Source organism: Oncorhynchus gorbuscha, linkage group LG09 (assembly GCF_021184085.1).
Source record: "Oncorhynchus gorbuscha isolate QuinsamMale2020 ecotype Even-year linkage group LG09, OgorEven_v1.0, whole genome shotgun sequence".
NCBI lineage: Eukaryota > Metazoa > Chordata > Actinopteri > Salmoniformes > Salmonidae > Oncorhynchus > Oncorhynchus gorbuscha.
Genome location: NC_060181.1, coordinates 80,128,407 through 80,155,251, shown reverse-complemented (window position 1 = coordinate 80,155,251; position 26,845 = coordinate 80,128,407). Strand labels below are relative to the sequence as shown.

At 46.8% G+C, this 26,845-nt stretch overlaps 1 protein-coding gene across 1 annotated transcript in view; it reads left to right on the top strand.

Annotated features, from left to right (window-relative positions):
- The window catches only part of LOC124044457 (transmembrane protein FAM155A-like), a 349,689-nt gene that overhangs the window by 256,494 nt on the left and 66,350 nt on the right, over window positions 1-26,845 (top strand). The window lies entirely within an intron of this gene.

Below are 26,845 nucleotides of genomic sequence, written 5' to 3'. Positions count from 1 at the left end.
AGAGGAGATTGGAGTAGCTAATCAAATCAAATCAAATGTATTTATATAGCCCTTTGTACATCAGCTGATATCTCAAAGTGCTGTACAGAAACCCAGCCTAAAACCCCAAACAGCAAGCAATGCAGGTGTAGAAGCACGCTTTGCTTCAAAAAAAAAAATAAGCAAACACATTTGGTGTTGGCCAAAAGTTATCTGGGAGACTCCTCAAACATATGGAAGAAGGTACTCTGGTCAGATGAGACTAGAATTGAGGTTTTTGGCCATCAAGGAAAATGCTATGTCTGGCGCAAACCCAACACCTCTCATCACCCCGAGAACACCACCCGAGAAGTTTTTCATCGGCAGGGACAGGGAAACTGGTCAGAATTGAATGAATGATGGATGGTGCTAAATACATGGAAATTCATGAGGGAAACCTGTTTTAGTCTTCCAGAGATTTGAGACTGGGATGGAGATTCACCTTCCAGCAGGCCAATAACCCATCCAACTTGGCTTGAAGAATCGGCAAAAATCCCAGTGACTAGATGTGCCAAGCTTATAGAGACATACCCCAAGAGACTTGCAGCTGTAACTGCTGCAAAGGGTGGCTCTACAAAGTATTGACTTTTTTTTGGGGGGGGGGTGAATACTTATGCACGCTCAAGGTATCTGTTTTTTTGTGTTTTTTATTGATGTTTCATAGTAAAAAATATTTGTGTAAATCAGATGATACAAACCCCCCAAATATCTATTTTTAATTTCAGGTTGTAAGGCAACAAAATAAAAAAAATGCCAATGGGGGTAAATACTTTCGCAAGCCCCTGTAGGAAGCTCTTGCTCTTCAGGCTCTAGCAAAGGACAATTCATAGAAATTGTCACATGCTCAACGTTGCAGGTCTACTAACCACCGGTCCTGGCAACCCACATTACGCGTTCATGTCAACCATCATTATGCACACCTGCATCCCATCTTTATGCACACCTGAACTTCATCATTACCATGATTAGTAGCCTATTAGTAGCCTCAGTAGCCTGTCTTCAGGCAGTATTGGTTTTGATCCCGTTCAGTACGCTTGTTTTGTTTTATTTATCTGCTTATTCTCTGTCACGACTTCCGCAGAAGTTGGTCCCTCTCCTTGTTCGGGCGGCTTTCGGCGGTCGACGTCACCGACCTTCTAGCCATCGCCGATCCACTTTTCATTTTACATTGGTTTTGTCTTGTCTTCCATCACACCTGTTGTGTATTTAATGTTGTGTATTTAACCCTCTGTTCCCCCTCATGTCCTTGTCAGTAATTGTTTGTTGTAGTGCTTGTGCACGGTATGCTGGTGTTTACCGGGTTTTGTTTGACCCATTTATTGTATTGTTCTGTTTACGGTGGTTTATGGCGATTAAACACAACCGTTGTAAATCAGTTTCCGCTCTCCTGCGCCTGACCTCTGTCACCAGTAGCATCGTATTTCATTCTCATTATTAAACTCACCTTCTGCACCTGCTTCCTGACTCCTAGTGTATATGTTACAGAAATACATATTACACAACGCAGACTTCCTCTCTGGCTGGAATGCAAAGATGATGTGGACAATAGTGCGCACTGCCCCCAAAACGACTCCGCCCTTGCACATGCATGTGCGGCGTTTGTAGCAATCTTAACACCCTGGCAGCACACTCAAACACATGCACAAACGTGCACGTTTACAATCAGACACACATGCTGTCTATTATTCTGTTTCAATGATTAAGATTTGACTTACTCTCAAGCAGTAATACACAGGCTAGTACTGTACAGATTCTCTCTGATGTGGGGATCTTTCTTGTTTTTGATGCTACCCTATTCTCTGCCTGTGTGTTTATGTGTGTTTGGGGAGTGATAACCAGTTCTCTTAGCGTTAGTAACTTTGATCTTTAAACCTTGAACTATATTTTGACTATGATTAAAGAGGCAATCTTGGATTGGTACATCCGTTTTGAACTTTTAAATCAATGATACCTAACTATTGATTTATTGAGGAATATAGCGTATTAATGTCTCATCAGCCCCTAAGTGAGAATTCTGCTTTGGATAAAGAAAATATGACAGTGTATAAAATAATATCTGAAACATGTTTCAAATAAAACTGAAATTTACATTTACATTTACATTTAAGTCATTTAGCAGACGCTCTTATCCAGAGCGACTTACAAATTGGTGCATTCACCTTATGACATCCAGTGGAACAGCCACTTTACAATAGTGCATCTACATATTTTAAGGGGGGGGGGGTGAGAAGGATTACTTTATCCTATCCTAGGTATTCCTTAAAGAGGTGGGGTTTCAGGTGTCTCAGGTGTTTCAGAAATAACTCCCAATTAACCCAATAAATTGTTGGAAATAATTGTTCATGTTTAAGGATTTGAAAGAGCCTGGAAATAGCCGAAATGTGATTTCTTGGCCCGTCCTAAAAAACAGAGTGAGAGATGAACATGAAAACACTAACTCCAGCCCTCTCCCTAGAGTGAAGGATACAGTCCTGTTAAAAGAGAAGGAAAGGAAGGGATATGGAGAGAGAAAATATATGGGGAAGAGAAGATGAGAGAGAGGACCGGAAGACCGTGTGGTACGGTAGAGAGAGAAGGGGTTAAATTGAGCAGAACCACCCTGAGACATGGAGATGAAATGTATTCACTTTGACAACATCATAATACACTGTCTGTCTGAATATATGATAGTGAATGTCAGACCCATTAAACATCTCATGACTCTACGGTTAATGAGGACAAATAGTATACAGTATACCCACCCCCCATACACACATGTTTACGGTTTGTGTAGAGTAGGTCTTTAGTTCAGCCTTTACGAAATAGTGACCCCGCTTATGGTTATAGACTTGTCTGAACCCCAGACAGGAAGGACACACACACCATTTTTAGGGATTCAGCATTGATCAGCACCCATGAGACAGGCCTCTTAGCTCCTTCATTAATTAGTGATACAGGGTAAAAAAGCATTGCGGAACCCATCCTTCCAGCATATTAAAAGGGGAAGAGAAGTGTTGGGTATGAAAAGGCTTGGAGGCAGAACCACTTAGTGGGAGGAATGTGGCTACTCCACCAGCATGTATATGATATGGATAACAGTCATATCATACTGTAGACAATACTGAATAGCAGAGGTAGAGATTCAGTTAATTTAGGTTCCGTGCTTTAATGCAGACTATGTTGAAAAGATGCACATGACTTTCCATTCAAATCTCCAATAGAATCAATGCATGATTTATGTGTCTGAGTTGTGGAAGAGGTAGCTTAATTTAGGCTTCAGCCCGGAGATTTGATTTATATTCAAAGTATGTTAGGTTTGGTCGATATTACCAGATGAAATCTTTTATATTACTTTTTAGAGGTAGTTTGTTTTTCTGTAAGTGTGTTTAGAGCAGACAGGGTGTGTGTAGTGTTCAAGAGGAGATCCCCCCCAACCAAATCCCCACACACACTCCCCAATCCCCCCAAGATCAAGGTAAATATTGCTCCAAGGCAAGCTTTCAAGGCAAGCTTTGACAATCAGCAAATAAAAGACTGCCAAATGTGCAGTTTTTTCAGAGGACCCAAGCCTTTGAAATACATATTGAGGTCTGATAGAAAACGCCAGCCTTTTCCTATTTTTTGGTGCGGATTCTCTCTACATTGTAGGAAAAGGGCTTGTAAGTACAGTTAAAGGTAAATTCTACACCTGTCTTAGAGCATTTTGTATTATTTTGTACGTACATCTGAGAACCTCCATTTAGTATGATATGTTTCGTTTCATATGCTATGTATTAATTTGTGGATGTCCATAATTCATATTGTATCATATGTTATGGATTGCAATTCGTGCAATATGTAAGAATTTAATTTCTGTGGCTAACGTTAGCTAGGAGTGGCTATGTGGCTAACGCTAGCGTTATCTAGCTGGCTAATGTTAGCTAGGCTAGGGGTTAGGGTTAGGGGTTAAGGTTAGGGTTAGGAGCCTTGTCCTCTCAAATGCTTTAAAAATGGTATCAAAATACTTCATTTATTGTGCAATAGAGCAAGATAAAACAACAAAACAGATTGGCAGTTCAAAGGTGTTATAAACAACCTCACCTTTCAGACATGTCTATCTAGAACATACTGAACACACGTGGGCTCGCTTTCCTGACTTAAAAGGTGCATATTTCCTATAATGGCCAAAGATGTAACGTGTTTCCCAAAACACCATGCAGAGAGAACGGTCGCTCAGTGCTTCATTGGAGCATGTGTCACTACTGATAGGATCGAAAGAATCAGATCAGCTTTCTCCGTTCAAACCTTTCCTTAAGTTAACATTAGAATTATTTCACAATACTGACGATGGAACAGCTCCTATAGAGATATTAACACCTACGGCTGCAAATATTGAGGAAGCTTATTCTAATGCTTACCCCCCAAAAATGCAGTAAATCACAGATTTGGCACATCATTGTGCACATGTTAGGCTACATATATATTGAGCCAAGTCACAGACAGTAGCCTACAAATAACAACATAAATCTGGTTCTATTGAACATATATGATTAATAACACCTATAGGCTGATGGTTATCTTTTAATGCAGTCATCTCAGTTTTCATTTGAAGCATATTTTTATAGGTCACCTGTTTGTATCAATTGGAAAGACATAGTCAACTTCATATTTGTAGTAAACTGTTGTTCTGAAGTTACAGATATCTGGATTAGCGGAGATCTTCTGGGCAAAAAAAGCATCCAACGACCACTTAGTGACCCACAGGCGTTAGATCACCAGCAGGCAGGCGTTAGATCACGCCCACAGGCAGGCGTTAGATCACCAGCGTTTTCAAGTTTATAACGATGACTTTGGGAAACAGCTCAGATATTTAAAGATGCTCCTATGAAGGTTCTAACAATGAACTTAGCCTTAAAATGCTTTTGGGAAACCGGGCCCTGTTTTATACACAGGTTTGAGCAATAACTCATTTGGTACACCTGAAGTGTGACCTGCCAGGCAAAACGGAACTAATCAAAATGAAGACAATTGAAAGAGGTAACCAAACAATTAACTCCTGAAGATGATACGGATTTGAAAGCGTTTGAGTAGGGAATGATTTGAATGTTGAAGAATAAATCAACACAAAACATATAAACACACATAGTGTCCCGACGTGGCGATGGCTTACAGGCACATTACGTGTGCGATGACTTGGAACTACTGTGTATGTTTGTGTTAATATATGCCTATGTGGAGCTGGTATTAATTGAACTTGAAATAGCATTGAACACTTTGATAAGATGTCGAGCGAGTCGAGTGCTTCAAGTTCCTCGGTGTCCAGAAAACTAAGCAATTATCATGGTCCATACACACCAACACAGTCGTGAAGAAGGCACGACAACGCCTCTTCCCCCTCAGGAGACTGAAAAGATTCGGAATGGGCCCCTCTGATCCTCTAAATGTTCTACAGATGCACCATTGACAGCATCTTGACTGGCTGCATCACCGCTTGGTACGGCAACTGCTTGGCATCTGACCGCAAGGCGCTACTGAGGGTAGTGTGTACCGCCCAGTAAATCACTCTATACCAGGCAGTGTCAGATGAAGGCACTAAAAAGCCAAAGAAGTCAAAGACTGTTCTCTCTGCTACTGCAAAGGCAAAGCAAGCGGTACCGATGCACCAAGTCTGGAACCAACTTGAACAGCTTCTACACCCATGCGATAAGACTGATAAATAGTTAGTTAAGTAGTTATAGTTGAATAGTTAAATAGTTGCTAATATATTTAACCAAATTTAAAAAATCAAATATGACATTTACGTAAGTATTCATATGCTTTATTCAGTATTTTGTTAAAGCACCTTTGGCTGCGATTACAGCACTGAGTCTTCTTGGATATAATGTCACAAGCTTGGCACACCTGTATTTGGGGAGTTTCTCCCATTATTCTCTGCAGATCCTCTCAAGCTCTGTCCGGTTGAATGGGGAGCGTTGCTGCATAGCTATTTTCGAGTCTCCAGAAATGTCTGACCTAGTGCAAGTGGGCCACTCTGGCTAGGCCACTCAAGGATATTCAAAGACTTGTTTCTGAGCCACTCCTGCTGGGTATTTTTGACTGTGCTTAATGTCGTTGTCCTGTTGAAAGGTGAACTTTCGCTCCAGTCTGAGGTCCTGAGCGCTCTGGAGCAGGTTTTCATCAAGGGTCTTTCTATACTTTATGCTGTTCATCTTTCGCTTGATCCAGTTTCCCTGCCGCATGAAAACATCGCCACAGCATGATGCTGCCGCCACCATGCTTCACCGTAGGGATGGTGCCAGGTTTCCTCAAGACGTGACTCTTGACATTCAGGCCAAAGAATTCAATCTTAGTTTCATCAGACCAGAGCATCTTGTTTCTCTGGGTCTGAGAGTCCTTTAGGAGCCTTTTAGCAAATTCCAAGAGGGCTGCCTTTTACTGAGGAGTGGCTTCCGTCTGGCCACTCTACCATAGAGGTTTGATTGGTGGAGTGCTGCCGAGATGGTTGTCCTTCTGGAAGGTTCTCCCATCTCAACAGAGGAACAGAGGAACTCTAAAGCTCTGTCAGAGTCACCATCGGGTTCCCTGACCAAGTCCCTTCTCAGCTGATTGCTCAGTTTGGCCAGCCGGTCAGCTCTAGGAAGAGTCTTGGTGGTTCCAAACATCTTCCATTTAATAATGATGGAGGCCACTGTGTTCTTGGGGACCTTCAATGCTGCAGAAATTTTGTGGCACCCTTCCCCAGGTCTGTGCCTCGACACAATCCTGTGTCGGAGTTCTACGGACAATTCCTTCGACCTCATGGCTTAGTTTTTGCTCTGACATGCACTGTCAACTGTGGGACGTTATATAGACAGTTGTGTTCCTTTCCAAAACATGTCCAAAATTCAACTGAATTTACCACAGGTGGACTCAAGAATAATCAATGAAAACTGAATGCACCTTAGCTCAATGTTGAGTCTGAATAAAGGGTCTGAATACTTATGTAAATAAGGTATTTTAATTTCATATTTTTAATACATATTTTTAATACATTTTCAAAAACCTGTTTTCAATTTGTCATTATGGGGTATTGTGTGTAGATTGCTGAGCATTTTTTTATTTTTCCATTTAGGAATAAAGCTGAAACGTAAACAACATTTTGAAAAAATCAAGGGATCTGAATAATTTCTGAATGCACTGTATGCTGCTGCTACTGTTTATTATAGATCCTGTTGCCAAGTCCCTTTATCCCTGCCTATATTTACATATCTACCTCAATTATCTCGTAACCCTTCACATCAACTCGGTACTGGTACCATGTGTATATAGGCAAGTTATTGTTATTCATTGAGTATTTATTTCTAGTGTTATTAGTTTTATATTTTATTATTTTCTCTCTGTCTGCATTGTTGGGAAGGGCCCGTAAGTAAGCATTTCACTGTTATTCTACACCTGTTGTTTACTACGCATGTGACAAATACAATTTGATTTGCTTCATGGTTTTATTTGGTAGAGAATGTAGTGAATGTGAACAGGAGGTAGCTTGCTGTTAGTCAGCAGAATTCTGAGCTCAGGCTTTCCTTTCAGAGGTGTTGACGGAAATGAATGCCTGTCATGTCACACAGCAGGAGCATCAGCCAGTGTGTGTTCCTGACAGATATCAGACACACTTCCTCTGTGACGTCCTCACATCTCCACTAACACATACATGATGTGACATAAGCAGTGTGTGGGAGTGGGCATGCACCCAGACAATGCAAGCCCACCCACCCACGGCCATTCAGTTGGGACTTCCTGTTTGCTCACCTATCAGGGTTGGCGTCCCCACATACTGTACATGTAATTGACTCATTACTTGACAAATGGTGAGCCCACAGTGGTGCGACGATCATTGTTTTCTCCCGGCCTCTCAGGGTGCGCACACCACACACACTTCCGCTCATCCTGTGAATTGGTTGTCCTCTCCTCTGCTTGTGTGGGAGGCCTCATTGGGGAAGGGTCTTGTGGTATAGTCAGAGGATGGATAGTGGATATTCACCAGGAATTATACAATTACTCACTTTTCTTTCCAATTTAAATGCAAATGCTGGGAACGGAGCTTCCGAGTGGGAAAGACGGATGGAGAGAAATAGAACAGTGGCAACAGGAGAAAGAGGGAGCGGAGAAAGGGTCTGGGTAGTTCGTGAGAGTGCCGTTGCGTGCGTCACACTACCTATTGGTTGTCGCCAATCGCGTCTCTGAGGGCAACACCTGGAGGGGATCATTATGACTGCTGCACGGCGTACGCTGACCTAAGGAAGGTCAAAACACTTCACTTCACACAGGAAGTGGGTGTGTGAACGTTTCCTTGTCTATGACGGTATACAACTTGTGTGTGTGTGTCGTCAGTACTGTTTGTGTGAGTGTGTGTGGCTGTGTGTGTGTGTGTGTGTGTGTGTGTGTGTGTGTGTGTGTGTGTGTGTGTGTGTGTGTGTGTGTGTGTGTGTGTGTGTGTGTGTGTGTGTGTGTGTGTGTGTGTGTGTGTGTGTGTGTGTGTGTGTGTGTGTGTGTGTGTGTGTGTGTGTGTGTGTGTGTGTGTGTGTGTGTGTGTGTGTGTGTGTGTGTGTGTGTTAGCCTACACATGCTATCATGACACTTCCTCCACTACCCTTCCAAACTCCAAAGCAGAGCAGAGAGCTAGGAGCAGGCAGTCATACATTAGTTATAAATGTCTCTGGCATATGGACCTAGCAGTGTATAGTCCAGAGCAGATCAGAGCAGAGGGCTGGGAAGCAGGCAGCGTACCTTCGTTAGAAATGTCTGCCTCCCTGCCATAAATCCCCAGGAGTGACACGTACAGAGAGACGGGCTCATTAGCATAATGGAATAGAACAGACTCGCTGGGGATTGTGAGTCTGCAGATTTATGCTATGAATGTTCTATTTCATAAAACATATTGTCGTGGCTCAGTGAGCCCGGGCCTCGCTGCATAGCGCACAGACAGTGCTCCGCCTCCGCCACAAAGAATCCATCACACTTATGCCCAAGTTTATTTGTGAGTTTGTATATAGCATGGAGGAGAGGGGGGTGGGAGACAGTGAGAGGGGAGGAAGGGGGATCAAGGAGGGAGGAGACTGCAGAGAAAGTAAGAGAATGAAGATAGGGAGTAGAGAATTAGAAAATAATGAGAGGAAGGGAATAAAAGAGGACAGAGAGAGAGAGAGACAGAGAGAGGGAGAGAGAGAGATAGGGGTAGAGAGAGAGAGAGAGGGAGAGGGAGAGTGTGTGAAGGGGAGAGAGAGAGAGAGCGAGCGAGAGAGGTGAAGGGGAGAGAGTGAGAGAGAGAGAGGGAAAGGGAGAGAGAGAGGGAGAGAGAGTGAAGGGGAGAGAAAGAGACAAAAATGATGGTGTTCCAAACAAGGTGCCAGGATCACGAATACAAATTCCATCTAGACACCGTTGCCCTGGAGCACACAAAAAATGATACATACCTCGGCCTAAACGTCAGGCTAACAAATACTTGGTTATAAAACCCATTGCCCTTTATGGTTGTGAGGTCTGGGGTCCGCTCACCAACCAAGAATTCACACGCAAAACCCGAAACAATGCATGCAGAGCAGAATTAGGCCGACACCCACTAATGATCAAAATACAGAAAATAGACATTAAATTCTACAACCACCTAATAGGAAGCAATTCCCTAAGAAGAGCCACCTAAGCCGTCTGGTCCTGGGGCTCTATTCACAAACACAAACAGACCCACTGAGCCTCAGGACAGCAACACAATTAGACCCAACCAAATCACGAGAAAAGAAAAATATAGTTACTTGACACATTGGCAAGAATTTACAAAAAAACAGAGCAGAATGCTATTTGGCCCTGAACAGAGAGTACACAGTGGCAGAGAGTGAGAAAGATAGAGGGAAAGAGAGAGAGAGGGGGAAAGAGAGAAAAAGAGGGGTAGAGAGAGAAAGAGATGGTTAGAGAGAGGGCGAGAGATAGCGGGGGAGAGAGAGGAGAGAGAGAGAGGGGAAAAGAGAGAGCGGGAGTAGGGTATTAGTGTGGGATATACAGGGGCTGGGTAGGAAGTAGAGGAGTGTGGGATATAAAGGGGCTGGTTTGGAAGTAGAGGAGCGTGGGATATAAAGGGGCTGGGTTGGAAGTAGAGGAGTGTGGGATATACAGGGGCTGGGTTGGAAGTAGAGGACTGTCGGGGGCTGGGTTGGAAGTAGGAAAGTAAAGAGGAAGTGTGGGATATAAAGGGGCTGGGTTGGAAGTAGAGGAGTGTGGGATATAAAGGGTCTGGGTTGGGAAGTAGCTAAGTGTGGGATGTAAAGGGGCTGGGTTGGAAGTAGAGGAGTGTGGGATATAAAGGGGCTGGGTTGGGAAGTAGAGGAGTGTGGGATATAAAGGGGCTGGGTTGGGAAGTAGAGGAGTGTGGGATATAAAGGGGCTGGGTTGGGAAGTAGAGGACTGTGGGATATAAAGGGGCTGGGTTGGGAAGTAGAGGAGTGTGGGATATAAAGGGGCTGGGTTGGGATATAAAGGGGCTGGGTTGGGAAGTAGAGGAGTGTGGGATATAAAGGGGCTGGGTTGGGAAGTAGAGAGTGTGGGATATAAAGGGGCTGGGTTGGGGGATATAAAGGGTCTGGGTTGGGAAGTAGAGGATATAAAGGGGCTGGGTTGGGAAGTAGAGGACTGTGGGATATAAAGTGTGGGGTTGGAAGATGGGATATAAAGGGGCTGGGTTGGGGAAGTAGAGAGTGTGGGATATAAAGGGGCTGTGGGATATAAAGGGTCTGGGTTGGGAAGGAAGATATAAAGGGGCTAGAGGAGTGTGGGATGGGTTAAAGGTGTGGGGGCTGGGTTGGAAGTAGAGGAGTGTGGGATATAAAGGGGCTGGGTTGGAAGTAGAGGAGTGTGGGATATAAAGGGGCTGGGTTGGGAAGTAGAGGAGTGTGGGATATAAAGGGGCTGGGTTGGGAAGTAGAGGAGTGTTGGGATATAAAGGGGCTGGGTTGGGAAGTAGAGGATTGTGGGATATAAAGGGGCTGGGTTGGGAAGTAGAGGACTGTGGGATATAAAGGGGCTGGGTTGGGAAGTAGAGGAGTGTGGGATATAAAGGGGCTGGGTTGGGAAGATATAAAGTTGGGAAGTAGAGGAGTGTGGGATATAAAGGGGCTGGGTTGGGAAGTAGAGGAGTGTGGGATATAAAGGGGCTGGGTTGGGAAGTAGAGGAGTGTGGGATATAAAGGGGCTGGGTTGGGAAGTAGAGGAGTGTGGGATATAAAGGGGCTGGGTTGGAAGTAGAGGAGTGTGGGATATAAAGGGGCTGGGTTGGAAGTAGAGGAGTGTGGGATATAAAGGGGCTGGGTTGGGAAGTAGAGGAGTGTGGGATATAAAGTGGAGTGTGGGAGGGCTGGGTTGGGAAGTAGAGGAGTGTGGGATATAAAGGGGCTGGGTTGGGAATAAAGGGGCTGGGTTGGAAGTAGAGGAGTGGGATATAAAGGGGCTGGGTGGGATGGGATAAAGGGGCTGGGTTGGGAAGTAGAGGACTGTGGGATATAAAGGGGCTTGGGTTGGGGAAGTAGAGGACTGTGGGATATAAAGGGGCTGGGGGATATAAAGTAAAGGGGCTGGGTTGGGAAGTAGAGGACTGTGGGATATAAAGGGGCTGGGTTGAAGTAGAAGTGTGGGATATAGAGGAGTGTGGGATATAAAGGGGCTGGGTTGGAAGTAGAGGAGTGTGATATACAGGGGCTGGGTTGGAAGTAGAGGAGTGTGGGATATAAAGGGGCTGGGTTGGAAGTACAGGAGTGTGGGATATAAAGGGGCTGGGTTGGAAGTAGAGGAGTGTGGGATATAAAGGGGCTGGGTTGGAAGTAGAGGAGTGTGGGATATAAAGGGTCTGGGTTGGGAAGTAGAGGACTGTGGGATATAAAGGGGCTGGGTTGGGAATTAGAGGACTGTGGGATATAAAGGGGCTGGGTTGGGAAGTAGAGGACTGTGAGATATAAAGGGGCTGGGTTGGGAAGTAGAGGACTGTGGGATATAAAGGGGCTGGGTTGGGAAGTAGAAGAGTGTGGGATATAAAGGGGCTGGGTTGGGAAGTAGAGGAGTGTGGGATATAAAGGGGCTGGGTTGGGAAATAGGAGTTTGTGGGATATAAAGGGGCTGGGTTGGAAGTAGAGGAGTGTGGGATATAAAGGGGCTGGGTTGGGAAGTAGAGGAGTGTGGGATATAAAGGGGCTGGTTTGGGAAGTAGAGGAGTGTGGGATATAAAGGGGCTGGGTTGGGAAGTAGAGGACTGTGGGATATAAAGGGGCTGGGTTGGGAAGTAGAGGAGTGTGGGATATAAAGGGGCTGGTTTGGGAAGTAGAGGACTGTGGGATATAAAGGGGCTGGGTTGGGAAGTAGAGGACTGTGGGATATAAAGGGGCTGAGTTGGGAAGTAGAGGACTGTGGGATATAAAGGGGCTGGGTTGGGAAGTAGAGGACTGTGGGATATAAAGGGGCTGGGTTGGGAAGTAGAGGACTGTGGGATATAAAGGGGCTGGGTTGAGAAGTAGAGGATTGTGGGATATAAAGGGGCTGGGATGGGAAGTAGATGAGTGTAGGATATAAAGGCACTGGGTTGGAAGTAGAGGAGTGTGGGATATAAAGGGGCTGGGTTGGAAGTAGAGGAGTGTGGGAGAGCAGTACTCTCTCTCTGTATTTTCTCCTGCTAACAATGAGAGCAGCTGAGTTGAAAATCTCAGGATTATAGAGAGGTAATGGCTGACCCGAGGGAACACACACACATACGCTGCCATTCAAAAGTTTGGACACACCTACTCGTTATTTTCACTAATTTCTACATTGTATAATAATATTGAAGACATCTAAGCCATAAACTAAAACATATGGAATCATGTAGTGACCAAAAAGTGTTTAACAAATCTAAATATACTTTCGATTTTAGATTCTTCAAAGTAGCCAACCTTTGCCTCAAAGTAAACACTATTGGCATTTTCTCAACCAGCTTCATGAGGTGGTCACCTGGAATGCTTTTCCAACATTCTTGAATGAGTTCCCACATATGCTGAGCACTTGTTGGCTGCTTTCCTTCACTCTGCTGTCCAACTCATCCAAACCATCTCAATTGGGTTGAGGTCAGGTGATTGTGAAGGCTGATGCAGCACTCCATCACTCTTCTTCTTGGTCAAATAGACTTTACACAGCCTGGTGGTGTGTTTTGGGTCTTTGTCCTGTTGAAAAACAAATGGTTGTCCCACTAAGCGCAAAACAGATGGGATGGGGTACCTCTACAGAATGCTGTGGTCGTCGTGCTGGTGTGTGCATTGAATTCTAAATATATCACTGACAGTGTCACCAGCAAAGCACCCCCACACAATTACACCTCTTCCTCCATGCTTCATGGTGGGAACCACACATGCAGAGATCATCCGTTCACCTACTCTGCATCTCACAAAGACACGGCGGTTGGAACCAAAATCTCAAATTTGGTTCCCTGGTCCTTCCTTTCCTGTCGTGGTCCTCATGAGAGACAGTTTCATCTTAGCGCTTGATGGTTTTCGCGACTGCACTTTAAGAAACTTTCAAAGTTCTTGACATTTTCCAGATTGACAGACCTTCATGTCTTAAAGTAATCATGGACTGTCGTTTCTCTTTACTTATTTGAGCTGTAATTGCTATATGTACTTGGTCTTTTACCAAATAGGGCTTCTTCTGTATACCACCCCTACCTTGTCACAACACAACTGATTGGCTCAAACACATTAAGAAGGAAAGAAATTCCACAAATTAACTTTTAACAAGGCACACCTGTTAATTGAAATGCATTCCAGGTGACGACCTCATGAAGCTGGTTGAGAGAATGCCAAGTGTGTGCAAAGCTGTCATCAAGCTTGGCTAATTTGAAGAATCTAAACTTTAACATATATTTTGATTTGTTTAACACTTTTTTGGTTACTACATGATTCTATATGTGTTATTTCATAGTTTTGAAGTATTCACTATTGTTCTACAATGTAGACAATTGTAAAAATAAAGAAAAACCCTTGAATGAGAAGGTGTGTCCAAATGTTGGACTAGTACTGTGCATATACATATACATACACACATGTGCGCACGCCCGCTTACCTACATTCATTTAAAATACTTTATTTGTATCCAGAAATCATTATATATAGTCGAGAAAGATTGAAACTGTCACGCCTTGGTCATTGTATCTTGTGTTTTGTTAATTGTTTGGGTAGGCCAGGGTGTGACATGGGTTTATATGTTGTATTTCGTATTGGGGTTTGTATTAATTGGGAGTGTGTATTATTAGGGGTGTGTCTAGTTAGGCTTGGCTGCCTGAGGCGATTCCTAATTGGAGTCAGCTGATTCTCGTTGTCTCGGATTGGGAACCGTAATTAGGCAGCCTGAGTGCGCGTTGTATTTCGTGGGTGATTGTACCTGTCTTTGTGTTAGTCACCAGATAGGCTGTAATTTAGTTTCACTCGTTTGTTGTTTTGTATTTTCAGTTATTTCATGTACCGCATTTTCTTCATTAAAAGTCATGAGTAACCTACACGCTGCATTTCGGTCTGACTCTCTTCTAACAGCAGACGAACTACATTACAGAATCACCCACCATTCACATTACAGAATAACCCACCATTCACAGACCGAGCAGCGTGTGAACTGGCAGGAGCTAAAGGAGGACGCTATGGACGGCAGAAGCAGGGATTATACGACGTGGGAAGAAATCGACAGGTGGGCGGCCGACCCAGAGCGAGTGCAGGAGCCCGCCTGGGATTCCCTACAGCAATGCGAAGAGGGCTATACACGTATGGAATCGAGAAGGAAAGCATTGCTATACAGAGCGAAAACCGAAGGTAAAGGGGGAAAGCGCAGAGAGAGAGTGGCTGAGTCAGAGAATAGACCTGAGCCTACTCTCCCTGTTAATCGTGAAGAGCAGTTGCAATGGGAGAGACTGCATCATTTGGAGATTTGGACATGGGAGGAGGAATTAGACGGTCAAGGACCCTGGGAGCAGCCGGGAGAATATCGCCGTCCCAAGGAGGAAATAGAGGCAGCTAAAGCGGAGAGGCACATGTATGAGGAGGCAGCACGGCGACGCGGTTGGAAACCGGAAAGTCACCCCCAAAAAAATATTGGGGGGGGCTAAAAGGGAGAATAGTTATGCCAGGTAGGAAACCTGCGCATACTCCCTGTGCTCACCGTTGGGCTAGAGAGACCGGGCAGGCACCGTGTTATGCTATGTAGCGCACAGTGTTTCCAGTGCGGGTGCAGAGCCAGCTGCGACACATACCAGCCCTTCCTATTTGCCGGGCTAGAGTGGGCATCGAGCCAGGTAAGCTTGGACAGGCTAGGTGCTGAAGAGCTCCAGTGTGCCTGCACGGTCCGGTCTATCCAGAGACACCTCTACACACCAGTCCTCCGGTAGCAGCTCCCCGCACCAGGCTTCCTGTGCGTTTTCTCGCGCCAGTACCACCAGTTCCAGCACCACGCACCAGGCCTCCAGTGCACCTCGCCTGTTCAGCACAGCCAGTGCTTTTCTCCCCTCCTGTGCTATCGGAGTCTCCAGCCTGTTTAGCGCAGCCAGAGCTTTTCTCCTCTCCTGCGCTGCCGGAGTCTCCTGTCTGTCCAGCGCCACCAGTGCTCCCAGTCGGCCCAGCGCGTCCAGTGCGCATCGCCTGTTCAGCACAGCCAGTGCTTTTCTCCCCTCCTGTGCTATCGGAGTCTCCAGCCTGTTTAGCGCAGCCAGAGCCTTTCTCCTCTCCGGCGCTGCCGGAGTCTCCTGTCTGTCCAGCGCCACCAGTGCTACCAGTCGGCCCAGCGCGTCCAGTGCGCCTCGCCTGTTCAGCGCAGCCAGAGCTTTTCTCCTCTCCTGCACTGTTGGAGTCTCCCGCCTGTTCAGCTCAGCCAGAGCCTTTCTCCTCTCCTGTGCTGCCGGAGTCTCCTGTCTGCCCAGCGCCGCCAGTCTGTGTCACCAGTCTGCCAGGATCCGCCAGAAGTGCCAGTCTGCCAAGATCTTCTAGATCGGCCAGACAACCTGAATCATCCAGGTCCACCAGCCAGCCAGGATTTACCGGAGCCTACTACCTGCCTGAGCTTCCTCTCAGTACCGGGCTTCCCCTCAGTACTGGACTGCTTTGGTCCCGGGCTGCCCCTCTGTCCCGGGCTGCCCCTCTGTCCTGAGATGCCCCTCTGTCCTGAGCTGCCCTGCTGTCCTGAGATGCCCCTCTATCCTGAGCTGCCCCTCTATCCTGAGCTGCCCCTCTGTCCTGAGCTGTTCCTCTGTCCTGAGCTGTTCCTCTGTCCCGAGCTGCCCCTCTGTCCCGAGCTGCCCCTCTGTCCCGAGCTGCCCCTCTGTCCCGAGCTGCCCCTCTGTCCCGAGCTGCCCCTCAGTTATGTGGGGATCAGGGTGAGGACTATTAGGCCATGGTTGGCGGAGAAGGTGGATTATCCTAGGACGCGAAGGGGAGGAACTAGGACATTTATGGAGTGGGGTCCACGTCCCGAGCCAGAACCGCCACCATGGACAGACGCCCACCCGGACCCTCCCTATGCTCTTGAGGTGCGTCCCGGAGTCCGCACCTTAGGGGGGTTCTGTCACGCCTTGGTCATTGTATCTTGTGTTTTGTTAATTGTTTGGGTAGGCCAGGGTGTGACATGGGTTTATATGTTGTATTTCGTATTGGGTTTTGTATTAATTGGGAGTGTGTATTATTAGGGGTGTGTCTAGTTAGGCTTGGCTGCCTGAGGCGATTCCTAATTGGAGTCAGCTGATTCTCGTTGTCTCGGATTGGGAACCGTATTTAGGCTGCCTGAGTGCGCGTTGTATTTCGTGGGTGATTGTACCTGTCTTTGTGTTAGTCACCAGATAGGCTGTAATTTAGTTTCACTCGTTTGTTGTTTTGTATTTTCAGTTATTTCATGTACCGCATTTTCTTCATTAAAAGTCATGAGTAACCTACACGCTGCATTTCGGTCTGACTCTCTTCTAACAGCAGACGAACTACATTACAGAATCACCCACCATTCACATTACAGAATAACCCACCATTCACAGACCGAGCAGCGTGTGAACTGGCAGGAGCTAAAGGAGGACGCTATGGACGGCAGAAGCAGGGATTATACGACGTGGGAAGAAATCGACAGGTGGGCGGCCGACCCAGAGCGAGTGCAGGAGCCCGCCTGGGATTCCCTACAGCAATGCGAAGAGGGCTATACACGTATGGAATCGAGAAGGAAAGCATTGCTATACAGAGCGAAAACCGAAGGTAAAGGGGGAAAGCGCAGAGAGAGAGTGGCTGAGTCAGAGAATAGACCTGAGCCTACTCTCCCTGTTAATCGTGAAGAGCAGTTGCAATGGGAGAGACTGCATCATTTGGAGATTTGGACATGGGAGGAGGAATTAGACGGTCAAGGACCCTGGGAGCAGCCGGGAGAATATCGCCGTCCCAAGGAGGAAATAGAGGCAGCTAAAGCGGAGAGGCACATGTATGAGGAGGCAGCACGGCGACGCGGTTGGAAACCGGAAAGTCACCCCCAAAAAATATTGGGGGGGCTAAAAGGAGAATAGTTATGCCAGGTAGGAAACCTGCGCATACTCCCTGTGCTCACCGTTGGGCTAGAGAGACCGGGCAGGCACCGTGTTATGCTATGTAGCGCACGGTGTTTCCAGTGCGGGTGCAGAGCCAGCTGCGACACATACCAGCCCTTCCTATTTGCCGGGCTAGAGTGGGCATCGAGCCAGGTAAGCTTGGACAGGCTAGGTGCTGAAGAGCTCCAGTGTGCCTGCACGGTCCGGTCTATCCAGAGACACCTCTACACACCAGTCCTCCGGTAGCAGCTCCCCGCACCAGGCTTCCTGTGCGTTTTCTCGCGCCAGTACCACCAGTTCCAGCACCACGCACCAGGCCTCCAGTGCACCTCGCCTGTTCAGCACAGCCAGTGCTTTTCTCCCCTCCTGTGCTATCGGAGTCTCCAGCCTGTTTAGCGCAGCCAGAGCTTTTCTCCTCTCCTGCGCTGCCGGAGTCTCCTGTCTGTCCAGCGCCACCAGTGCTCCCAGTCGGCCCAGCGCGTCCAGTGCGCATCGCCTGTTCAGCACAGCCAGTGCTTTTCTCCCCTCCTGTGCTATCGGAGTCTCCAGCCTGTTTAGCGCAGCCAGAGCCTTTCTCCTCTCCGGCGCTGCCGGAGTCTCCTGTCTGTCCAGCGCCACCAGTGCTACCAGTCGGCCCAGCGCGTCCAGTGCGCCTCGCCTGTTCAGCGCAGCCAGAGCTTTTCTCCTCTCCTGCACTGTTGGAGTCTCCCGCCTGTTCAGCTCAGCCAGAGCCTTTCTCCTCTCCTGTGCTGCCGGAGTCTCCTGTCTGCCCAGCGCCGCCAGTCTGTCCAGCGTCACCAGTCTGCCAGGATCCGCCAGAAGTGCCAGTCTGCCAAGATCTTCTAGATCGGCCAGACAACCTGAATCATCCAGGTCCACCAGCCAGCCAGGATTTACCGGAGCCTACTACCTGCCTGAGCTTCCTCTCAGTACCGGGCTTCCCCTCAGTACTGGACTGCTTTGGTCCCGGGCTGCCCCTCTGTCCCGGGCTGCCCCTCTGTCCTGAGATGCCCCTCTGTCCTGAGCTGCCCTGCTGTCCTGAGATGCCCCTCTATCCTGAGCTGCCCCTCTATCCTGAGCTGCCCCTCTGTCCTGAGCTGTTCCTCTGTCCTGAGCTGTTCCTCTGTCCCGAGCTGCCCCTCTGTCCCGAGCTGCCCCTCTGTCCCGAGCTGCCCCTCTGTCCCGAGCTGCCCCTCTGTCCCGAGCTGCCCCTCAGTTATGTGGGGATCAGGGTGAGGACTATTAGGCCATGGTTGGCGGAGAAGGTGGATTATCCTAGGACGCGAAGGGGAGGAACTAGGACATTTATGGAGTGGGGTCCACGTCCCGAGCCAGAACCGCCACCATGGACAGACGCCCACCCGGACCCTCCCTATGCTCTTGAGGTGCGTCCCGGAGTCCGCACCTTAGGGGGGGGTTCTGTCACGCCTTGGTCATTGTATCTTGTGTTTTGTTAATTGTTTGGGTAGGCCAGGGTGTGACATGGGTTTATATGTTGTATTTCGTATTGGGTTTTGTATTAATTGGGATTGTGTATTATTAGGGGTGTGTCTAGTTAGGCTTGGCTGCCTGAGGCGATTCCTAATTGGAGTCAGCTGATTCTCGTTGTCTCGGATTGGGAACCGTATTTAGGCTGCCTGAGTGCGCGTTGTATTTCGTGGGTGATTGTACCTGTCTTTGTGTTAGTCACCAGATAGGCTGTAATTTAGTTTCACTCGTTTGTTGTTTTGTATTTTCAGTTATTTCATGTACCGCATTTTCTTCATTAAAAGTCATGAGTAACCTACACGCTGCATTTCGGTCTGACTCTCTTCTAACAGCAGACGAACTACATTACAGAATCACCCACCATTCACATTACAGAATAACCCACCATTCACAGACCGAGCAGCGTGTGAACTGGCAGGAGCTAAAGGAGGACGCTATGGACGGCAGAAGCAGGGATTATACGACGTGGGAAGAAATCGACAGGTGGGCGGCCGACCCAGAGCGAGTGCAGGAGCCCGCCTGGGATTCCCTACAGCAATGCGAAGAGGGCTATACACGTATGGAATCGAGAAGGAAAGCATTGCTATACAGAGCGAAAACCGAAGGTAAAGGGGGAAAGCGCAGAGAGAGAGTGGCTGAGTCAGAGAATAGACCTGAGCCTACTCTCCCTGTTAATCGTGAAGAGCAGTTGCAATGGGAGAGACTGCATCATTTGGAGATTTGGACATGGGAGGAGGAATTAGACGGTCAAGGACCCTGGGAGCAGCCGGGAGAATATCGCCGTCCCAAGGAGGAAATAGAGGCAGCTAAAGCGGAGAGGCACATGTATGAGGAGGCAGCACGGCGACGCGGTTGGAAACCGGAAAGTCACCCCAAAAAATATTGGGGGGGCTAAAAGGGAGAATAGTTATGCCAGGTAGGAAACCTGCGCATACTCCCTGTGCTCACCGTTGGGCTAGAGAGACCGGGCAGGCACCGTGTTATGCTATGTAGCGCACGGTGTTTCCAGTGCGGGTGCAGAGCCAGCTGCGACACATACCAGCCCTTCCTATTTGCCGGGCTAGAGTGGGCATCGAGCCAGGTAAGCTTGGACAGGCTAGGTGCTGAAGAGCTCCAGTGTGCCTGCACGGTCCGGTCTATCCAGAGACACCTCTACACACCAGTCCTCCGGTAGCAGCTCCCCGCACCAGGCTTCCTGTGCGTTTTCTCGCGCCAGTACCACCAGTTCCAGCACCACGCACCAGGCCTCCAGTGCACCTCGCCTGTTCAGCACAGCCAGTGCTTTTCTCCCTCCTGTGCTATCGGAGTCTCCAGCCTGTTTAGCGCAGCCAGAGCTTTTCTCCTCTCCTGCGCTGCCGGAGTCTCCTGTCTGTCCAGCGCCACCAGTGCTCCCAGTCGGCCCAGCGCGTCCAGTGCGCATCGCCTGTTCAGCACAGCCAGTGCTTTTCTCCCCTCCTGTGCTATCGGAGTCTCCAGCCTGTTTAGCGCAGCCAGAGCCTTTCTCCCTCCGGCGCTGCCGGAGTCTCCTGTCTGTCCAGCGCCACCAGTGCTACCAGTCGGCCCAGCGCGTCCAGTGCGCCTCGCCTGTTCAGCGCAGCCAGAGCTTTTCTCCTCTCCTGCACTGTTGGAGTCTCCCGCCTGTTCAGCTCAGCCAGAGCCTTTCTCCTCTCCTGTGCTGCCGGAGTCTCCTGTCTGCCCAGCGCCGCCAGTCTGTCCAGCGTCACCAGTCTGCCAGGATCCGCCAGAAGTGCCAGTCTGCCAGGATTTACCGGAGCCTACTACCTGCCTGAGCTTCCTCTCAGTACCGGGCTTCCCCTCAGTACTGGGCTGCTTTGGTCCCGGGCTGCCCCTCTGTCCCGGGCTGCCCCTCTGTCCTGAGATGCCCCTCTGTCCTGAGCTGCCCTGCTGTCCTGAGATGCCCCTCTATCCTGAGCTGCCCCTCTATCCTGAGCTGCCCCTCTGTCCTGAGCTGTTCCTCTGTCCTGAGCTGTTCCTCTGTCCCGAGCTGCCCCTCTGTCCCGAGCTGCCCCTCTGTCCCGAGCTGCCCCTCTGTCCCGAGCAGCCCCTCTGTCCCGAGCTGCCCCTCAGTTATGTGGGGATCAGGGTGAGGACTATTAGGCCATGGTTGGCGGAGAAGGTGGATTATCCTAGGACGCGAAGGGGAGGAACTAGGACATTTATGGAGTGGGGTCCACGTCCCGAGCCAGAACCGCCACCATGGACAGACGCCCACCCGGACCCTCCCTATGCTCTTGAGGTGCGTCCCGGAGTCCGCACCTTAGGGGGGGGGGGTTCTGTCACGCCTTGGTCATTGTATCTTGTGTTTTGTTAATTGTTTGGGTAGGCCAGGGTGTGACATGGGTTTATATGTTGTATTTCGTATTGGGTTTTGTATTAATTGGGAGTGTGTATTATTAGGGGTGTGTCTAGTTAGGCTTGGCTGCCTGAGGCGATTCCTAATTGGAGTCAGCTGATTCTCGTTGTCTCGGATTGGGAACCGTATTTAGGCAGCCTGAGTGCGCGTTGTATTTCGTGGGTGATTGTACCTGTCTTTGTGTTAGTCACCAGATAGGCTGTAATTTAGTTTCACTCGTTTGTTGTTTTGTATTTTCAGTTATTTCATGTACCGCATTTTCTTCATTAAAAGTCATGAGTAACCTACACGCTGCATTTCGGTCTGACTCTCTTCTAACAGCAGACGAACTACATTACAGAAACATTTCAAAGGACACAAATATCCAGACACTTATGGATGGAGAAAGGACCTATTGGCTCTATTGGCATGGGAAACATATGTTAGATAAGTAGATAATATACAAAAGTGTAATAAACAATAAAAAATGAATGGTAAACATTACACTCACAGAAGTTACAAAAGAATAAAGACATTTCAAACGTCATATTAAGTATATATACCGTGTTGTAACGATGTGCAAATGGTTAAAGTACAACAGGGAAAATAAATAAGCATAAATATGGGTTGTATATACAATGGTGTTTGTTCTTCTTCACTGGTTTCCCGTTTCTTGTGAAAACAGGTCACAAATCTTGCTGCTGTGATGGAATACTGTGGTATTTCACCCAGTAGATATGGGAGTTTATCAAAATTGGGTTTGTTTTCGAATTCTTTGTGTATCAGTGTAATATCAGGGAAATATGTGTCTCTAATATGGTCATACGTTGGGTAGGAGGTTAGGAAGCGCAGTTCAGTTTCCACCTCATTTTGTGGGCAGTGTGCACATAGCCTGTCTTCTTTTGAGAGCCAGGTCTGCCTACGACAACCTTTCTCAATAGCAAGGCTATGCTCACTGAGTCTGTACATAGTCAAAGCTTTCCTTAAGTTTGGGACAGTCGGGTATTCTGCCACTGTGTGCTCTCTGTTCAGGGCCAAGATAGCATTCTAGTATTTTTGTTAATTCTTGCCTATGTATCAAGAAATTCTCTTTTTGTTTTCTCATGATTTGGTTGGGTCTAATAGTGTTGCTGTCCAGAGAGAGAGCCCTAGGACCAGATGGCTTAGGGGTCTAGGACCAGATAGCTTAGGGGTCTCTTCTCCAGGTTCATCTTTTTGTAGGTGATGGCTTTGGTTCATCTGTATGTAGGTGACCCCAGACCTCACAACCATAAAGGGCAATGGGTTCTATGACTGATTCAAGTGTTTTTAGCCGGATCCTAATTGGTATGTTGAATTTTATGTTCCGTTTGATGGCATAGAATGCCCTTCTTGCCTTGTCTCACCGATCGTTCAATGCTTTGTGAAATTTACATGTGGCACTGATGTTTAGGCCAAGGTTTTTTGTGTGCTCTAGGTGCTGCTGTAGGCCCACCTTGGTTGCTGACAGAAGCAACAGATCATCAGTAAACAGTAGACATTTGACTTCAGATTCTATTAGGGTGAGGCCGGGTGCTGCAGACTTTTCTAGTACCCTCGCCAATTTGTTGATAGATATGTTGAAGAAGGTGGGGCTTAAGCTGCATCCCTGTCTCACCCCACGGCCCTGTGGGAAGAAATGTGTGTGTTTTTTTGCCAATTTTAACCGCACACTTGTTGTTTGTGTACATGGGTTTATAATGTTGTATGTTTTATCTCTCCTCTCTATATCTCTATATCTCTCCTCTCTATATCTCTATATCTCTCCTCTCTATACCTCTATATCTCTCCTCTCTTTGGGTCTATATCTCTCCTCTCTTTGGGTCTATATCTCTCCTCTCTATATCTCTATATCTCTCCTCTCTATACCTCTATATTTCTCCTCTCTATACCTCTATATCTCTATATCTCTCCTCTCTATACCTCTGTATCTCTCCTCTCTATACCTGTATATCTCTCCTCTCTATACCTCTATATCTCTTCTCTCTATACCTCTATATCTCTCCTCTCTATACCTCTATATCTCTCCTCTCTATACCTCTATATCTCTCCTCTCTATACCTCTATATCTCTCCTCTCTTTGGATCTATATCTCTCCTCTCTTTGGGTCTATATCTCTCCTCTCTTTTGGTCTATATCTCTCCTCTCTATACCTCTATATCTCTCCTCTCTATACCTCTATATCTCTCCTCTCTATACCTCTATATCTCTCCTCTCTTTGGATCTATATCTCTCCTCTCTATACCTCTATATCTCTCCTCTCTTTGGGTCTATATCTCTCCTGTCTATACCTCTATATCTCTATATCTCTCCTCTCTATACCTCTATATCTCTCCTCTCTTTGGGTCTATATCTCTCCTCTCTTTGGGTCTATATCTCTCCTCTCTATACCTCTATATCTCTCCTCTCTATACCTCTATATCTCTCCTCTCTTTGGGTCTATATCTCACCTCTCTATACCTCTATATCTCTCCTCTCTATACCTCTATATCTCTCCTCTCTCTGGATCTATATCTCTCCTCTCTATACCTCTATATCTCTCCTCTCTTTGGATCTATATCTCTCCTCTCTATATCTCTATATCTCTCCTCTCTTTGGGTCTATATATCTCCTCTCTATACCTCTATATCTCTCCTCTCTATATCTCTATATCTCTCCTCTCTTTGGGCCTATATCTCTCCTCTCTTTGGGTCTATATCTCTCCTCTCTTTGGGTCTATATCTCTCCTCTCTATACCTCTATATCTCTCCTCTCTTTGGGTCTATATCTCTCCTCTCTATACCTCTATATCTCTCCTCTCTTTGGGTCTATATCTCTCCTCTCTATACCTCTATATCTCTCCTCTCTTTGGGTCTATATCTCTCCTCTCTTTGGGTCTATATCTCTCCTCTCTTTGGGTCTATATCTCTCCTCTCTTTACCTCTATATCTCTCCTCTCTTTGGGTCTATATCTCTCCTCTCTTTGGGTCTATATCTCTCTATATCTCTCTTTGGGTCTATATCTCTCCTCTCTACCTCTATATCTCTCCTCTCTTTACCTCTATATCTCTCCTCTCTTTGGGTCTATATCTCTCCTCTCTTTGGGTCTATATCTCTCCTCTCTTTACCTCTATATCTCTCCTCTCTTTGGGTCTATATCTCTCCTCTCTATACCTCTATATCTCTCCTCTCTTTGGGTCTATATCTCTCCTCTCTTTGGGTCTATATCTCTCCTCTCTTTGGGTCTATATCTCTCCTCTCTATACCTCTATATCTCTCCTCTCTTTGGGTCTATATCTCTCCTCTCTATACCTCTATATCTCTCCTCTCTATACCTCTATATCTCTCCTCTCTTTGGGTCTATATCTCTCCTCTCTATACCTCTATATCTCTCCTCTCTTTGGGTCTATATCTCTCCTCTCTATACCTCTATATCTCTCCTCTCTTTGGGTCTATATCTCTCCTCTCTTTGGGTCTATCTCTCCTCTCTTTGGGTCTATATCTCTCCTCTCTATATCTCTCCTCTCTTTGGGTCTATATCTCTCCTCTCTCTTATCTCTCCTCTCTTTGGGTCTATATCTCTCTCTCTCTATACCTCTATATCTCTCCTCCTCTCTTTGGGTCTATATCTCTCCTCTCTTTACCTCTATATCTCTCCTCTCTTTGGGTCTATATCTCTCTCTTTGGGTCTATATCTCTCCTCTCTATACCTCTATATCTCTCCTCTCTTTGGGTCTATATCTCTCCTCTCTATATCTCTATCTCTCTCTATATCTCTCTATACCTCTATATCTCTCCTCTCTATACCTCTATATCTCTCCCTCTCTATTCTCTATATCTCTCCTCTCTTTGGGTCTATATCTCTCCTCTCTATACCTCTATATCTCTCCTCTCTTTGGGTCTATATCTCTCCTCTCTTTGGGTCTATATCTCTCCTCTCTATTTGGGTCTATATCTCTCCTCTCTATACCTCTATATCTCTCCTCTCTTTGGGTCTATATCTCTCCTCTCTTTGGGTCTATATCTCTCCTCTCTTTGGGTCTATATCTCTCCTCTCTATACCTCTATATCTCTCCTCTCTTTGGGTCTATATCTCTCCTCTCTTTGGGTCTATATCTCTCCTCTCTTTGGTCTATATCTCTCCTCTCTATACCTCTATATCTCTCCTCTCTATACCTCTATATCTCTCCTCTCTTTGGGTCTATATCTCTCCTCTCTTTGGGTCTATATCTCTCCTCTCTTTGGGTCTATATCTCTCCTCTCTTTGGGTCTATACCTCTATATCTATATCCTCCTCTCTTTGGGTCTATATCTCTCCTCTCTTTGTGTCTATATCTCTCCTCTCTTTGGGTCTATATCTCTCCTCTCTTTGGGTCTATATCTCTCCTCTCTATACCTCTATATCTCTCCTCTCTATACCTCTATATCTCTCCTCTCTATACCTCTATATCTCTCCTCTCTTTGGGTCTATATCTCTCCTCTCTATACCTCTATATCTCTCCTCTCTTTGGGTCTATATCTCTCCTCTCTATACCTCTATATCTCTCCTCTCTTTGTGTCTATATCTCTCCTCTCTTTGGGTCTATATCTCTCCTCTCTTTGGGTCTATATCTCTCCTCTCTATATCTCTCCTCTCTTTGGGTCTATATCTCTCATCTCTATACCTCTATATCTCTCCTCTCTTTGGGTCTATATCTCTCCTCTCTTTGGGTCTATATCTCTCCTCTCTATATCTCTCCTCTCTTTGGGTCTATATCTCTCCTCTCTTTGGGTCTATATCTCTCCTCTCTTTGGGTCTATATCTCTCCTCTCTTTGGGTCTATATCTCTCCTCTCTTTGGGTCTATATCTCTCCTCTATATACCTCTATATCTCTCCTCTCTTTGGGTCTATATCTCTCCTCTCTTTGGGTCTATATCTCTCCTCTCTATACCTCTATATCTCTCCACTCTATACCTCTATATCTCTCCTCTCTATACCTCTATATCTCTCCTCTCTTTGGGTCTATATCTCTCCTCTCTATACCTCTATATCTCTCCTCTCTATACCTCTATATCTCTCCTCTCTTTGGGTCTATATCTCTCCTCTCTTTGGGTCTATATCTCTCCTCTCTATATCTCTCCTCTCTTTGGGTCTATATCTCTCCTCTCTTTGGGTCTATATCTCTCCTCTCTTTGGGTCTATATCTCTCCTCTATATACCTCTATATCTCTCCTCTCTTTGGGTCTATATCTCTCCTCTCTTTGGGTCTATATCTCTCTTCTCTTTGGGTCTATATCTCTCCTCTCTATACCTCTATATCTCTCCTCTCTTTGGGTCTATATCTCTCCTCTCTTTACCTCTATATCTCTCCTCTCTTTGGGTCTATATCTCTCCTCTCTATACCTCTATATCTCTCCTCTCTTTGGGTCTATATCTCTCCTCTCTATACCTCTATATCTCTCCTCTCTTTGGGTC